Raw genomic sequence first — 15140 nt, 5'->3', positions numbered from 1 at the left:
TTTGCTCTCTCATGTACTTTCTTTTTCACTCTTTATGGTATCTATCTATTAGTCTAACATAAACCTTTGATTTATTTATGTAATTGTTTACGTCTCTTGTATCACTATTGTAGTATTATTTATATAAATAAATACAACTAATTACCACGGTTGAGGTAAGTTTTCTCACATTGAAGATGACACTATCATCTAACTCTTAGATGCTTGACATGATATTAGAAACGACCCCTAAACACTTCACCAAACATTTTCGTTTTTCTCTCAACCACCTCCCAAACCATCATATGCCCTCCATAACAACCTGAAATCAAAAGTATCTATATTGTATAACTGTTCATGTGCTTGATCTGCCAAAAGATCTATAGTTGCTAGCGAAGGTTTTGCTTGACTCCATTACATTGAGTATGTAATATTGATCCAAAATACATGCGCATTTGTTTCTTAAAGGATATGAGTGTTTCGGATATACAGATTAAACAAGACAAGGATGGTACCGTTAAGCTATGAAATTAGTGTGATGAGTTTTTATATGTTTCATATGTTAATTTTGAGATTCTAGCAAGAAAATGCATTCACCAAAAACAAAATCATGCGATAACTCATGAAGTTGAGATGATTTGGTGTAAAATACATCAGGATGATGATTAAATTATATATACATGCATAAATTAATTCTTTGGTGATAATTTGGGCTGAATGGACTAGGCAGATCCATCATCTTTTTTTGACCATGGCCGTTATTCTTTTGTCACGAATATCTATTAACTCCAAATATAAATTTTGATTAAACACTTTAAACTTATGCACTAAACTCATTTTTTTATAATAAAACGTTTTACTCAACATTTAAAACGGTAAACTCTTTATGCGGTCGGTAGCTTGAAATCTTTATATAACATTGATAAAATTAATTGATTATACACATGGGTTCGCTTACACACTCATAACGTTCTAAACAAAATATAATAAATAAACAGTAAACCAAACACAATAAAAATAAAAAAAATACGCATTAACTTCCAAACCAAACCCAATATAAAATATAGAAAATAAACATGTAGCAACCTAAATTAAATTAAAATTTATTTAATGTATGAAAAATATGAAAAAAATTATCTAAAACCAAAAGTATATATTGGAAATATGTATCGTTATTGGTAAGTTGAATCTATGACCAACCACTAACATAGATATGATATGAATAAGTAACCATCAGAACAAGGAAATTAGTTTTGTTAAGTTGTATAGCAAGATTTTTCTATAAGTATAATCATTCAAAAATATACGGTGTCACTTGACTTTGGAATAAGCCTACGGAATTTTTGTTGACGTCACATGATACTGTAAGCTATAATGTAGGCCTACACCTAAATATGGGGTTTTGAGATACTTCTGAAGATAAAGTGTGAGGTAAATTTGTCTTGTAAGTACATAACATACAGTTAAACTTATAGAAAGTTAAATGTAAGACAATTTGTGATATATGACTAGTAATTTTAAATAAAGTCTAGTTTAATTTTGTTATGGTATCCTAATTGAAGGTGAAGTACATTGGTGGCTCAAGTGTATGCCGCAAATCCTAAACCACACATGAAATTGTCGGTGGAGTGTGGGTTACAGTTTATAATTGCTATAATATAATATAATATACTATTATATACCTAATTTTTATATTTATATATGCTAGTATATAATAATATAGGCGATTCAAGAAGGTTGCAAATGACATCTATGAATGTGATAGCTTGAATATAATTGATAATTATTGGTGTTGTGAGGTAATTCAAGAGGGGGATTTTTTTTCCAATAAATTTATGTTTGGTGATTAGAGTATACCTACTTTCAACTAATAAATAAGATATTTAGATATTATTAGGTTCGATTATTCAAAAGAAGTTCTAAAGCTAATTTAGAGTTGAATTATGAGTCTCATAGGTTCACATTCGAGTTAAAAAAACAATAAATAAATAAATAAACACAAACTTATTCAAGCTCGAGTTTACAAGCGAGCTAATTAAAATCACATGTAAAATATTACTATTACTAGAACTATTAAATGGAAGTTGAAGCATTTAAATAATATTTCTAGTTTAAGTCAAATTGAAATTTTTGTTTTTATTGCTTAACTTGTAAAAAATAATCTTAGTGGGCAAATAATATATACGAGTTGAGTAGAGTCAACAAAAACTCATATAATATTTGAGTTTGGTTCGTTAAAAGGAACATACAAAAAAAGAATTTAGACTATACATGCATTAACCCTTTTATACGGGAGTATACCATCACACTCGCTACCCTATACAAACATATACCGTCAAATAACATCACATCAAATTGGGATTGGGTGGGGTGTTTGATTAGTGAGATAGGTTTGTTTGTTTAGCCTTTCCTTTATTATGTAGTTTAACATCTTTCAATCACAATCATGAAATAATCAAAGCAATGGTTGGCGCGAAATCTAACAATCTTGGCCATCAAATTATGTTTATTGAATCGTAAACATCAGCTTATCTAATATAAAATAAGTTCAGACAGGTATGCTTTCCATAAGACTACAACTTGTGAAATTTAAAATTATACTTATTTGATTAGGACTGCTTAACTAAAAGGCAGTTATAATAATTTTGTTTTTTTTTTCAAAACCCTGACTTGATAGACTGATGGAATATTAAATATAAAAATAATAATAGCAATTAAGTATGAGTTGAAAAAAAATTACCAATGAATGATTCCAAGATTCCCCAACAAACTAAACTCACAAATGAAGCAAGCCAAGTTAGAATATTTCTTAAAGAAATTAAAAAATATAATTACAAAATTATTATAATAGTAGCCCTAATTATAACAAGATTATTAAAGTAATATATGAACTTGAAGATAACAAAGAAATAAGAGAATAGGAAAATAGACAAATCAGTAACTTTGTCGATGTGCATCTTCTTATGTTACATGAGGTAATATATATACTGTTGGAATTATTATTTAGGAGACATACACAAATAATTGGTGTTGAAATTTTTATCCGTCACGTGGATATGTTTTACTTACACGTTTATAACACTCCCCCTTGGATGACACATTTTCAAACTTCAGGGTCTTGAATTACTGCCTCATTAAAAACATTGCTAAATAAAACCCAGTGGGAAAAACTTTAGCTAAGGGAAAAGGAGTGCAGTATATAGCTCCCCCTCAAGTTGTATGTCATTACATTTTTCGTACGTGTCTCATGCCAATATCATGAACGTGTTTCTGGAATGTTGCTGTGGGAAGTGCTTTTGTGAAAAGATCAGCTGAGTTGTTGCCGGATTGGACATATCTCATCTCAACCTGATTGTCTTTAATAAGGTCCCGAGTATACTCAAAATATATTGGTGGTATATGCTTTGTTATGTCACTTTTGATATACCCTCCCTTCATTTGCGAGACACAAGCTGCATTATCTTCATAGATAGGAGTTGGAATTCGATCTTTCTATAGTCCACAAGAAGTCAATATGTGTCGTGACATAGATCTTAACCATACACATTCTCTTGAAGCTTCATGCAATGCAATGACTTCAGCATGATTTGAAGATGTTGCAACGAGTGTTTGTTTCTGAGAAGGCCATGAAATCACAGTTCCTCCATTCTTAAATATGTATCCAGTTCGAGATTTTGCTTTATGGGATCAGTTAAATAACATGCATCTGCATAACCAACTAACCCTTCTTTTGAATCGTTAGGATAAAATAAATCTAATCAACAGTTCCTTTTCGATATCGAAAAATATGTTTAATGCCATTCCAATGTCTCATAGTGGGGGATGACTGAATCTTGCCAATAAATTAAATGTAAAAGAAATGTCAGGTCTTGTACAATTAGTAAGGTACATAAGTGCTCTAATTGCACTGAGGTATGGTACTTCTAGACCAAGAATCTCTTCATTATCTTCGCAAGGGCGAAATGGATCATTGTAAACATTGAGTGATATAACAAACATCGGGGTGCTTAAAGGATTTGCTTTGTCCATATTGAAACACTTTAAGTGTTTCTCAGTATAAGTTGACTGATGCAAAAGTATCCCATTATGCATATGCTCAATCTGCAAACCAAGACAATATTTGGTTTTTCAAGGTCTTTCATTTCGAATTCTTTCTTTAAAAGAGCAATTGCTTCATTAATTTCTTTTTGCGGCCCAATTATATTTAGATCAACAACATACACAGCTATGATCACATATCATGATGTTGTCTTCTTAATTAAGACGCATGGACAAATAAGATTATTTGTGTATCATTTGCTTATCAAATAATCACTCGGACGGTTGTACCACATCCTTCCAGATTATTTCAACCCATATAAAAATCTTTGTAATTTGATCGAACACACTTCTTTGGGTTTTGAGCCTAATGCTATAGGCATTTTAAAACCTTCTGGAATTTATATATTTACATTTACAAAGAAACTTATGCACTACTGTTTGTACCATTTGCATTTATAATTGTACAACACTCACCGCTCTTTCTTCCAATTGATTTCTTCCACATACGTTCGGAGTCATCACCTGTTGTTTCTTTAGATGAAAACCATTGTTTCCAGCGAATATATATATTGTTTCCCACCGTCATCAGTTATATTTCTACTTGCTCTCACTCACCTCTTCTTTTCTGCACTACACTTAACCGTGACGCCACCACCATCGCCCCTTCGACGATTTCAACTTACAAACCCTAGGCGACGGTCGTATCGATTTCGATTCTACCGATGCCGGGTTGCAGCCGTAGTTGTCGCCGGGTTTCATTTGGTAACCCTAGGTGGCGGCGTTGTGGTCCGTTGGGGGGCGATGGCGTCATGGTGTTAGTGGTCCGTAACTGCTCCTCTGAATCCTTCCGCCATGGGTTTGTATGAAGATGGTCTGCGTGTTCTTCAAATTAATTGGAGTTTAGGTTAGTTTTGTTTGTCATTTTAATTCTTGAGATGGCTAGACTTAATTGTAGCTAGGTTGTTCATTTAGCTGTTCAATTTGGCTCACATTTGTTATGTCCAATGTTGGTTGTTTATATTAGCTTTTGAGTTATCTGTATTGTATTTCCTAATTAGGTTTTCAGTTATTTTGATGCATCATTAGGTTGTGTATGTTTGTTACCTTTAACCTATGTTAACATAACTTCCAAGGTCAAGGTGAAAAGGTCCAACTATCTAAAAAATATGTCAAATACATTTAGTTTGAACACTCTTAATATGTTAAAACACATTTTAAATGACTTTTAAGATCACGTGAAATGACTTTTAGTTATTTTTACTTAATGCTTTAAATCTCCTTACTACATAACCACTGTAAAAGTGGCTATCAAAATGAAACATAATAAATTGTGTCCAACGCTTAAGTTTTAAAATTGAATGTGGAGACTGTAGGGGTATGGTACTAAACCCGGCTTACGACCTTAATTTATTATGTTTGGCTTATTTTATTATATGGACTAATACAATATTATTGGGCTGATGGGGTTTTGTGGAGGTAACCCTAACTGGGCTAGGCCCATTAGGGTACCATGATGGTGGCCATGAGGCTCTCTATATAAGGAGGTCTCCACCTTCTTATTATTGATGAGGCTCAGTAAGAGCGGCCATCATATCATTTTTGTGTCTGTAAACAAGAGATCCTCGAGATTTCTTAGCAGTCACCTCCACACCCCCAAAAAGCCATTGCAGATCTCAAACTAGCCGGAGAAGAAGATCAAGGCGCAACTCGTTCATCCCGAAAACCCGGGAACATCGTCATGGATCAGGTCAGATTCATCTCATGTTTCTACATTGGCGCCATCCGTGGGACAGCAACGAGCTACCCTTCGATTTTCGTCTCGGTTCTCGGATCTGTTCATCCATTTTCTCCCAAGAAAAATCCAGATCTGGAAGTTTACAGAAAGATGCTTCAAGATTTGTTCTATTAAAGCTCAAAAAAATCCATAGATCTAAAAGATGCTTCCAGATCTGTGTTTTTGGAGTGACGCAGATCTGCGCTCACACGCAATGGGTGTCGGATCCAAATCTGATTTTTCAGTGTTCAATGCTGGAATAAAGTCTAGATCTATGGCCACAAAGCAAAAATTGGGAGCAAAAAGGAATGCACAGAAGAATAACAGGTGTGTACATCGGTGCTCCTCCATCACCACTAGAGCAACTAAAGTTAACAGTCTCGGAGAAACTCCGCCACCGCGGAAATCACCATGAGGGTTTTGCGCAAAAGACTGCCACCATGTGGGTTTTGCGCAGAAGACCGCCACCATGCATGCTCGCCAGCGGGTCACCATTCCGCCGACATGCGTGAGCGCTCGCAGAAACCACCGCGGAAATCACCGTGTGGGTTTTGCACAAAAGTCTGCCACCGTGCATGTTCGCCAGCGGGTCACCATTCCGCCGCCATGCACGCGCGCCTGCGGATCCTCACTCCGCAGCCATGCATGCGCGCCCGCGGAAACCACCATGTGGGTTTTGCGCGAAAGATTGCCACCGTGCATGTTCGCCAGCGGGTCACCATTCCGCCGCCATGCACGCGCGCCCGCGGATCCTCACTCCGCAGCCATGCATGCGCGCCCGCGGAAACCACCATGTGAGTTCGAAAGACGACTCCATGCTTTTGGCTTTACGTAGAAGACTCCAACGCCATGCATGTGCGCGCAACCCTCTACCATGCTTGTGCGCAACTCGCCGCCATGCATGCGCACGCAACTCTCCGCCATGCGCGCGCGCCCGCGAGTCACCACTCCGCCGCCGTGCATGCGCACTGCCAAGGATCAAGCTTCGCCACCATGCATGCACGCCCGCGAGTCACGACTCCGCCGCCATGCATGTGCGAGCCTGATTTTAATTTTGCATACACGTTTCACACTTCCCTTTATTAATTTGAGCAATATGACAACATTGTATTGACATCAAGCTAAAAATGAAACGAAGTAAAACATAAATGCGCGAGCTTCAAGCTCAGACGCGTTGACGAGTTTTAACTCTAAAACGTCAGGGCCTTAGCCCGATAATATGAGCCTTAGCTCAAATTACTCATAGCATCCATCCTACGTATTGCGCAGCTGGACCGTAAAATACCTAAGCACAACTAAGGCAAAGCACATGCCAAAGCATAGTTGTTAAGGTTTTAGGTCGGGGCCGCCCATGGGATTATAATGGATATAGGCAGAGTAACACATACTGACACGTAAAGGCTAAAAAACTCATTCATAATTTCCTATAATAAATGCGCGATAACGTCGCGCAAAAGAGGAATAATGAAATGCCAAGGCACGTGTCAGCATATTCAAAATATCGCAAAATAACTTGAAATATGACAACTGTTAAGGAGTAAGTAAAAATAATTTCCTTACAACATTGTTCAAATTTCAATGTGTAAGCATACCTTATAGCACACGCGCGCGCCATCACGTACACGCCATCGCGATTCAATACTTCGCCACCACACATGCGCCACCGCGGTTCAGTACATCGCCATGAAGCAGCAGCGCGTCGCTGCGGATCACGATGCGCCGTCACGGGTCAATACTCCGCCACCATACATACGCACAGTCGCGGATTAACATTCCGGCAACATTCACACGTGCCACGACAAGTGAACCTCGCCACCGCGTAATGTCGTTGCGCCACCACGCGTACACGCCACCGCGGGTAACCATCTGGCCGCCAAGATGCATGCCACCATACATGAGTTTCACCGCTATGAAGCAGCAGTGTGCCATCACGTATGCGCGCTGGCGCCGAGCACACGAAAGGTCTGAACGTCTCTGATGCATGTCAACACCAACCAACCACATGCATTGACGATTTCATTTTAACCAAAGGGATGGAATTTCGCGCAACGCGCGTACAAGAAGAGAAAAAGAAAAGAAAAAAAAAAGCAAGCCCTATTAAAAAAGCAAACTATTAAGTCTAATATCTATCTTACCTACCTCGCGCGAGACAAGACGCACATTAGACTGGGGGGGCTTGAAGGGGTATGCACCCGCCTTAACATCGAACGGGGCAGGTCAACCTACAAGATATAGATAAGAGGCTTGAAATCAGGATGTCATGAAGACACAAAGCCAAAACCTATGCGCGTGGTGCATATCACATGCTCACGCATCACATCTGTGTGTGGCGCATATCATATATGCTCACGCATCACATATGCTCACGCATATCATATAATGTCACGCATCACATATGCTCACGCATATCATATATGCTCACGCATCACATATGCTCACGCATCACATATGCTCACGCATCACATATGCTCACGCATATCACATCTGCGCGTGAGAATAAAGAGGACCTCGCGCATCCCCAGGATAAGCGCATATCACATATGCACACAACCAACCACGTCCCTATCCAAATCAGGATAAGGACAACCATGATTGTGCTCATCAGACAACCTTCCATAAGGTATCTTTTAAGGAATAAAGAATATGCTGATGTTGACAGCTGCCAATGAAGGGTGGACAACTCAGCAAAGCCCATGTGCCACCACGTGATGGCACATGGGTCAGGTGAAATACCTTGGTCAGAGAATAATCAACGAAAAAGCACCAGGTGTCCTAAGTACACGTGGCGCGAAGCGATAGGAGGAGGCCAAAAAGGCCCTAATTGGGTCTGAGCCCAATCATTGGAGACCCTAATACTATAAATACCACACCACCTCCACAGGTGGAGCCAGGCAAGAAAATATATTCTAAGTCATTTACTCATTTACACAACACACCGCCATCATACTTGCGGATCACCACTACGCAATCACGTCAAAAGAACACTGCGCCACATGCGTGGGCGTCGTCGCGGAACAACACCGCGTCATAATGGATGGGCGCCTCCAAAAGTTTGGTTTTCTTACATCCGCATCACTGTTCAAGTGGGAGGATGACTCCATACCTTGGTTCTATGCAAAAGACTCCACTGCCATGCACGCGCGCCCGCGAGTCATCACTCCGCCGCCATGCATGCACCCACGGATCACTCCGACGCCATGCAAGTGCGCTGCGGACGAACTCCCCCGGCCATGCATGTGCCGCATCGGAGGAACACCCCGACGCCATGCATGCGCAGTGCTGAGGGTCAAGACTCGCCGCCATGCTTGCGCGCTCAACTCGCCGCCATGCATGCGCGCTCAACTCGCCGCCATGCATGCGCGCTCGACTTTCCGCCATGCATGCGCGCTCAACTTTCAGCCGCCATGCATGCGCGCCCGCGGATCACCACTCCGCCGCCATGCATACGCGACCTTGGATCACCACTCCGCCCCCATGTATGCGCGCACCGCAGATTAACACTTCGTTAGACCAAGACCGATCACTAAAGAACGCATACATCTTCGCAACGCAACTTTTTAAAATCGGCAAACTGGGGCGGAGGTCTTATTCTGCTCCGACACGTATAACAAGAAAACCCTTCCTCGATCTGAAAGAATTCTCGAGTCAGGGGCACGGAACACTCATGTCGGAAGCGTGGAATTCTCATGGCAAAGCAAAAACAATCCTCGCGGCCAAATCCCAGAACGCTAACAATAGCACATGCTTGGTTACAAATTCCTCAAGTAAGTGAATTACTTCACAAGTTTTTTACAAAACCTAAAACTTTTTGCCTATATTGATTTTGGTTTAACAATCAAAATAAAACAAAACGAAAAGTATGAGTATATAGGATTTGCATGAAATGGCACAAAAAATTGTGCTTATATTAATGCAGAACACACAGCTATGCACCAAACACTAGGTTGGGCGCACCTCATAATTTGCCTAAGGATGGAAGACATCCTAATCATAGGTTGGGAATCCTCATAAACTCATACGGCTACACGCCATACTTATAGGTTGGGAATCCTCATAAACCCAAACGGCCACGCGCCAATTTTATATGTTTTTGCAGGTTCGGCTACGAGCCGCACAGGCACCTATGACAGTATCATTATTATCTGGCCGTTTGTGCCTCCATTATTATTTTGAAAACAAGCCGGGATAGTCATCCCGCGTAGAAGAGGCCCCTGTGGGCCAGTCATTATCATATTATAGCTAAAAGCCGCAAGCTTCATTATTTTTATAGCTCGTAAGCTGCCTCGCGCGCAAGTCGCATTACATTATTATCGAGATGCGCACTCTATCTTTTATAAGGCCCCGCGCCACTATTGTTATGATGCGTGATATATCTTATTCATGCCAGTACACCATCATTACTTTATAGAGAAATCATTCGCTTCATGTCAATGATTTCATCCCTGCTGTACATGCATGTGCCTCAGGCAGTGTAGAGAAATCATTAGCTTCTAGTCTTTGCTTCACATCAGTGTATAACGACTTCATTATTTTATAGCTCGTAAGTCGCCTCACGCGCAAGCTTCATTATTTTATAGCTCGTAAGTCGCCTCGCGCGCAAGCTTCATTATTTTATAGCTCGTAAGTCGCCTCGCGCGCAAGCTTCATTATTTTTATAGCTCGTAAGCTGCCTCGCGCGCAAGTTGCATTACATTATTATCGAGATGCGCACTCTATCTTTTATCAGGCCCCTCGCCACTATTGTTATGATGCGTGCTATATCTTATTCATGCCGAGGAACCATCATTATCATAAGGATCACAACATGTCACCATCATGGAGAAAACCTCTCAAAACTCAAAGACAATAAAAACAAGGCCAAAGAAAGGGGAAAAAACCGCCTCATATCCTAACACACCTTATGAAGTCCAGCGCTCCACCTAAACGCTTGCACGCCTAGGAGTAACACTGGACTTGGGGGGCTTGTGGGGGTATGGTACTAAACCCGGCTTACGACCTTAATTTATTATGTTTGGCTTATTTTATTATATGGACTAATACAATATTATTGGGCTGAGGGGGTTTTGTGGAGGTAACCCTAACTGGGCTAGGCCCATTAGGGTACCATGATGGTGGCCATGAGGCTCTCTATATAAGGAGGTCTCCACCTTCTTATTATTGATGAGGCTCAGTAAGAGCGGCCATCATATCATTTTTGTGTCTGTAAACAAGAGATCCTCGAGATTTCTTAGCAGTCACCTCCACACCCCCAAAAAGCCATTGCAGATCTCAAGCTAGCCGGAGAAGAAGATCAAGGCGCAGCTCGTTCATCCCGAAAACCCGGGAACATCGTCATGGATCAGGTCAGATTCATCTCATGTTTCTACAGAGACATTTTGCTAGCTGTTACTACTAACTGGCTATAGAGCTGATGTACATGATTTTTTTTCCTATTTTCTCTAGAGGATCTAATGACTTTGGATACTGATGCTTACTAATATTATTTATTGGGTACTATATTATTGAATCTTATTAGTATGTTTATTATCTAACTTATGTTCTTACATGAATTTGGAATATAAATGTAAAATTTGAAGCTTGATATTATTTTTGTTTGCAGGCTTGAAGCTAAAATGTGTGCTGAATGACATATATTTAAAAGAGATTTTATGTCATTGGCAGATAAAGAATGACTCGAGAAGGCATTGAAGACTCTGTTAAATTTTCTCGGGGCAGACACGAAATTCTTTATAGAAAATAATGAAGAATGAGTTAAGACAATTTGGCGAAAAATAGTAAGTTAAAATCTTTTTTCCGGTACATTTTGCTTACAAACTGTAATTTCGAAGTCATAACTAAGTATTTAATTAAATATGCTAACAACATGTCTTCCGTACGCCTTTCCAACACTAAAGTATGACAGAAGCCCGTTCCACCGAAAATGAGAGTCGTTAAAAAATCGGCACTGCTTGGTGATTGGTCAAGGACAAGAAATTTGTTACCTATATTTAGACGTGTAAGTTGGATACATACATGAATATCTATATTATGAAAAAAGTGATTCGCTAAAACTCATATCTATTTGGGCTTAGCGCAGGGCGATACTATTGAGGCAACAACTGACTTAAATGACAAGAGGTACTATAAGTCGATTATCAACAATAAAGACTATGCCCATAGTCAAACATAAGGCATCTTTGAAATTCAAGGAAAAAGGAGAATATGAACCCATTTCAACACTATCACACATACTTTTTCTGATTTGCTTCCTATGATGAACAAATGGTGGAACCAAAACTGACTTGCTTACAGGTATATTCATAGATTGGTTCATAATTTTCATCTTCCCATATGTACGAACTACTCTATAGAAACATAAACCCATTACACATTTATACTAATGCGGGTTATACGCGCGGAGTTGGTTACATGCATTCTGGCAAAGGTTATGCGTGTTTGTACTGATTACTTGTCTGGCGCCGTGTTACGCATTTACCGACACTGGTTACGCGTCCAAGATGGAACTCTAGAATTGATACATTACAAATTGACTGAACTTTTAAAAACAATTGTATGATTTTTATTAAATTAAGTTTGAAAATGAAGTTTTCATCCCAAAAATTATTACAGCCGTTGGCAAAATGCACAATGTGTATTTTTTTTTAAACTTATGCTACCATGCTTTCAAAACATTCATTGCAGCCATGGCAATTAAAAATTTATACACACAATACTTGACACTAAACACTTACAACAATGCCAAAATTGCCATATTATATTTGCTATCTCATGAAAGATTTTTAAAGGGACACATGCAAGACACCAATGAAAGTCAACCAAAAGGATATCAAGACAGATGCATATGAAAACTAACAACAGATGTCGGCACATGGTGATGGAGGTATATGTGGATCCAAATAAAGTTATCTATAATACCGATCTGACATATCAAAAGCTATCAAAGACGTCATTCTTATCAAATCTGGCCATCGCGGTCTCACCTAATTACTAGATTTCTGTTCAACGGGATGTTCTTTTGTTCTGTAAATAAATTACACCCTACTTTTAGATGGTCATCCCTTGAAGTTCTGACAATGATACATTTGGGTTGCTAACATCTCCCGAAAACAAAACTAGCTAGCGATCTTTTGTAATTAGTTGCTGCAAGATTTTGTACCAACTCAAAAGACCCTCAAATATGATGTGAAAAGGTCTATAAGGTTACTATGTAAAACATATATTATACGAGCCAAACATGTGAATACTTTTGTTAGTGCTATTCTAAACCCCATCGCATCGCAGTGCCCCCGCAACGCGGGGGGTTTACCCACTAGTTTTCATATAGATGTCACTATCAAGTGATCCATACAGGTAAGCTGTAACAACATCCATAATACGCATTTTATAAATTTTTAAAAAACTGCTAAGCTGATTAAATATCTAAACGTAATAGCATCCATAATCGGAGAATGCGTTTCTTCATAGTCAATTCCTGGTCTTTGAGAAAAACCTTGAGCTACAAGTCTTGCTTTATATCTTGTGACTTCATTTTATCATTTCGTTTTCTCACAAAAACCCATTTATATCCTACAAGCTTTATTGACTTTGGTGTAATAACAATAGATCCAAAAACCTTTTGATTGCTCAGTGAGTTTAATTCAGCTTGCATGGCATCTTTCCATTTGTTCCAATCTTGTCGATTTTGGCAATCATTTACAGATTTTGGATCAGGATCATCATTTTCTTCCATGATATCACTTGCCATGGAATAAGAAAATACATCAACAATATTTTTCATTTCATCTCGATCCCACATTATATGTATTTGACCATAGTTGATTGACAACTCTTTATTGAAATCATTTATTTTTTCTTGAGGGAAGGTTATATCATTTACTCCTTCCTGGGGGAAGGTTTTGCCATTCATTCCTTCATTAGGGCCAGTATCCTTTTCAGGGCCTTTTCTTTTTCAAGGATTTTTATCCTTTGAACCGATTGGCCTCCCACATTTTAAACGTTTTTGGGATTCACGAGGTGCATTATTATGGTTTTGCTTACTTGGAATCTCAACTCGAGCTGGAGCATTAGCAGCTGATATATGAGATTTAGTGACCCTATTTATATCTGTAAATGCATCAGGTAACTGGTTGGCAATTTCTTGTAGATGTATTATTTTTTGAACCTCTGTCTCACTTTGTTTAGACATTGGGTCTAGGTGTAACAATGATGACACACACCATGATATATCTCTTTCTTGCTTTTTCATTTCTTCCCCTAATGAAGGGAATATTGTCTTGTTAAATGACAATCAGCAAAACGTGATGTAAATACATCACCTGTTAAAGGTTCAAGGTATCTTATGATGGAAGACGTTTCATATCCAACATACATTCCCAACCTTCTTTGAGGACCCATTTTTGTGCGTTGTGGTGGTGCAATAGGAACATACACAGCACACCCCAAAATTCTAAGGTGGGAGATGTTTGGCTCACTGGAAACAAGTTGTGTGGGAGAGTATTTATGATTTGCACTTGGTCTCACACGAATTAATGATCCAGCATGCATAATTCCATGACCGTAAATAAACACAAGGAGTTTGGTCCTCATTATTAATGGCCTAGCTATTAGCTGTAGGCGTTTGATCAACGACTCGGCTAAACCGTTTTGTGTGTGTACCTGAGCAACAGGGTGTTCAACAACTATCCCCATAGACATGAAATAATAATCAAAAGCATGTGATGCGAATTCTCCCGCATTATCAAGTCTTACACTTTTAATGGTATAATCGGGAAAATGTGCACGTAATTTGATAATTTGAGCAAGAAATTTCGCAAAAGCGACATTACGAGACGATAATAAAGAGATGTAAGACCATCTGCTGGATGAGTCTATTAAGACCATAAAGTATCTAAATGGTCCACATGGTGGATGAATTGGTCCATATATGTCACCTTGAATTCTTTCAAGAAACATTAATGATTCTTTATCAACTTTTAATGGTGAAGGCCTTGTAATTAATTTGCCAAGAGAACAAGATGTACATTTAGACATTTTATCTATTTTGTGGATATTTTGACCTTTAAATGGATGCCCATGTGTATTTCCAATGATCCTTTTCATCATTGTGGATCCCGGATGGCCTAATATGTCATGCCATAAGTTTATGATACCAGAATCTCAACAATTTTATTTGACTGTCATATGTGCTTGAGGCACATTTATATATGTATAATGTAAACCAGAATGGAGCATTAGTAGTTTTTCCAATATCTAATCTTTATTTATGATATGCAAATATTTTTCATTACTAACAGTCCTTGACTGAGTATCATATCCATTATGATATATGTTTTTGAAACTCAACAAA

General features: G+C 38.7%; 1 long non-coding RNA gene across 3 annotated transcripts; it reads left to right on the top strand.

Moving 5' to 3' along the window:
• The first annotated feature begins 4664 nt into the window (after positions 1-4664).
• LOC143583561 (uncharacterized) lies at positions 4665-13105 on the top strand. 3 transcript variants are annotated; one of them, XR_013144196.1, is made up of 5 exons: positions 4665-4924; positions 11394-11568; positions 11689-11789; positions 11871-12085; positions 12570-13079. It is a non-coding gene; the product is annotated as an uncharacterized LOC143583561 (long non-coding RNA). The 3 variants fall into 3 exon arrangements; XR_013144197.1 differs by lacking the exon at positions 4665-4924 and having other exon boundaries at positions 11272-11568; positions 12570-12946; positions 12985-13105; XR_013144195.1 differs by lacking the exon at positions 4665-4924 and having other exon boundaries at positions 11272-11568; positions 12570-13080.
• Positions 13106-15140: the final 2035 nt, after the last annotated feature.

Source organism: Bidens hawaiensis, unplaced genomic scaffold, assembly GCF_021521415.1.
Source record: "Bidens hawaiensis isolate Kalapana, Puna unplaced genomic scaffold, B.hawaiensis_p1.1 tig00032455_1, whole genome shotgun sequence".
Lineage (NCBI taxonomy): Eukaryota > Viridiplantae > Streptophyta > Magnoliopsida > Asterales > Asteraceae > Bidens > Bidens hawaiensis.
Note: the sequence above shows the minus strand (reverse complement) of the source record. Positions and strands in the feature narration are given on the sequence as shown.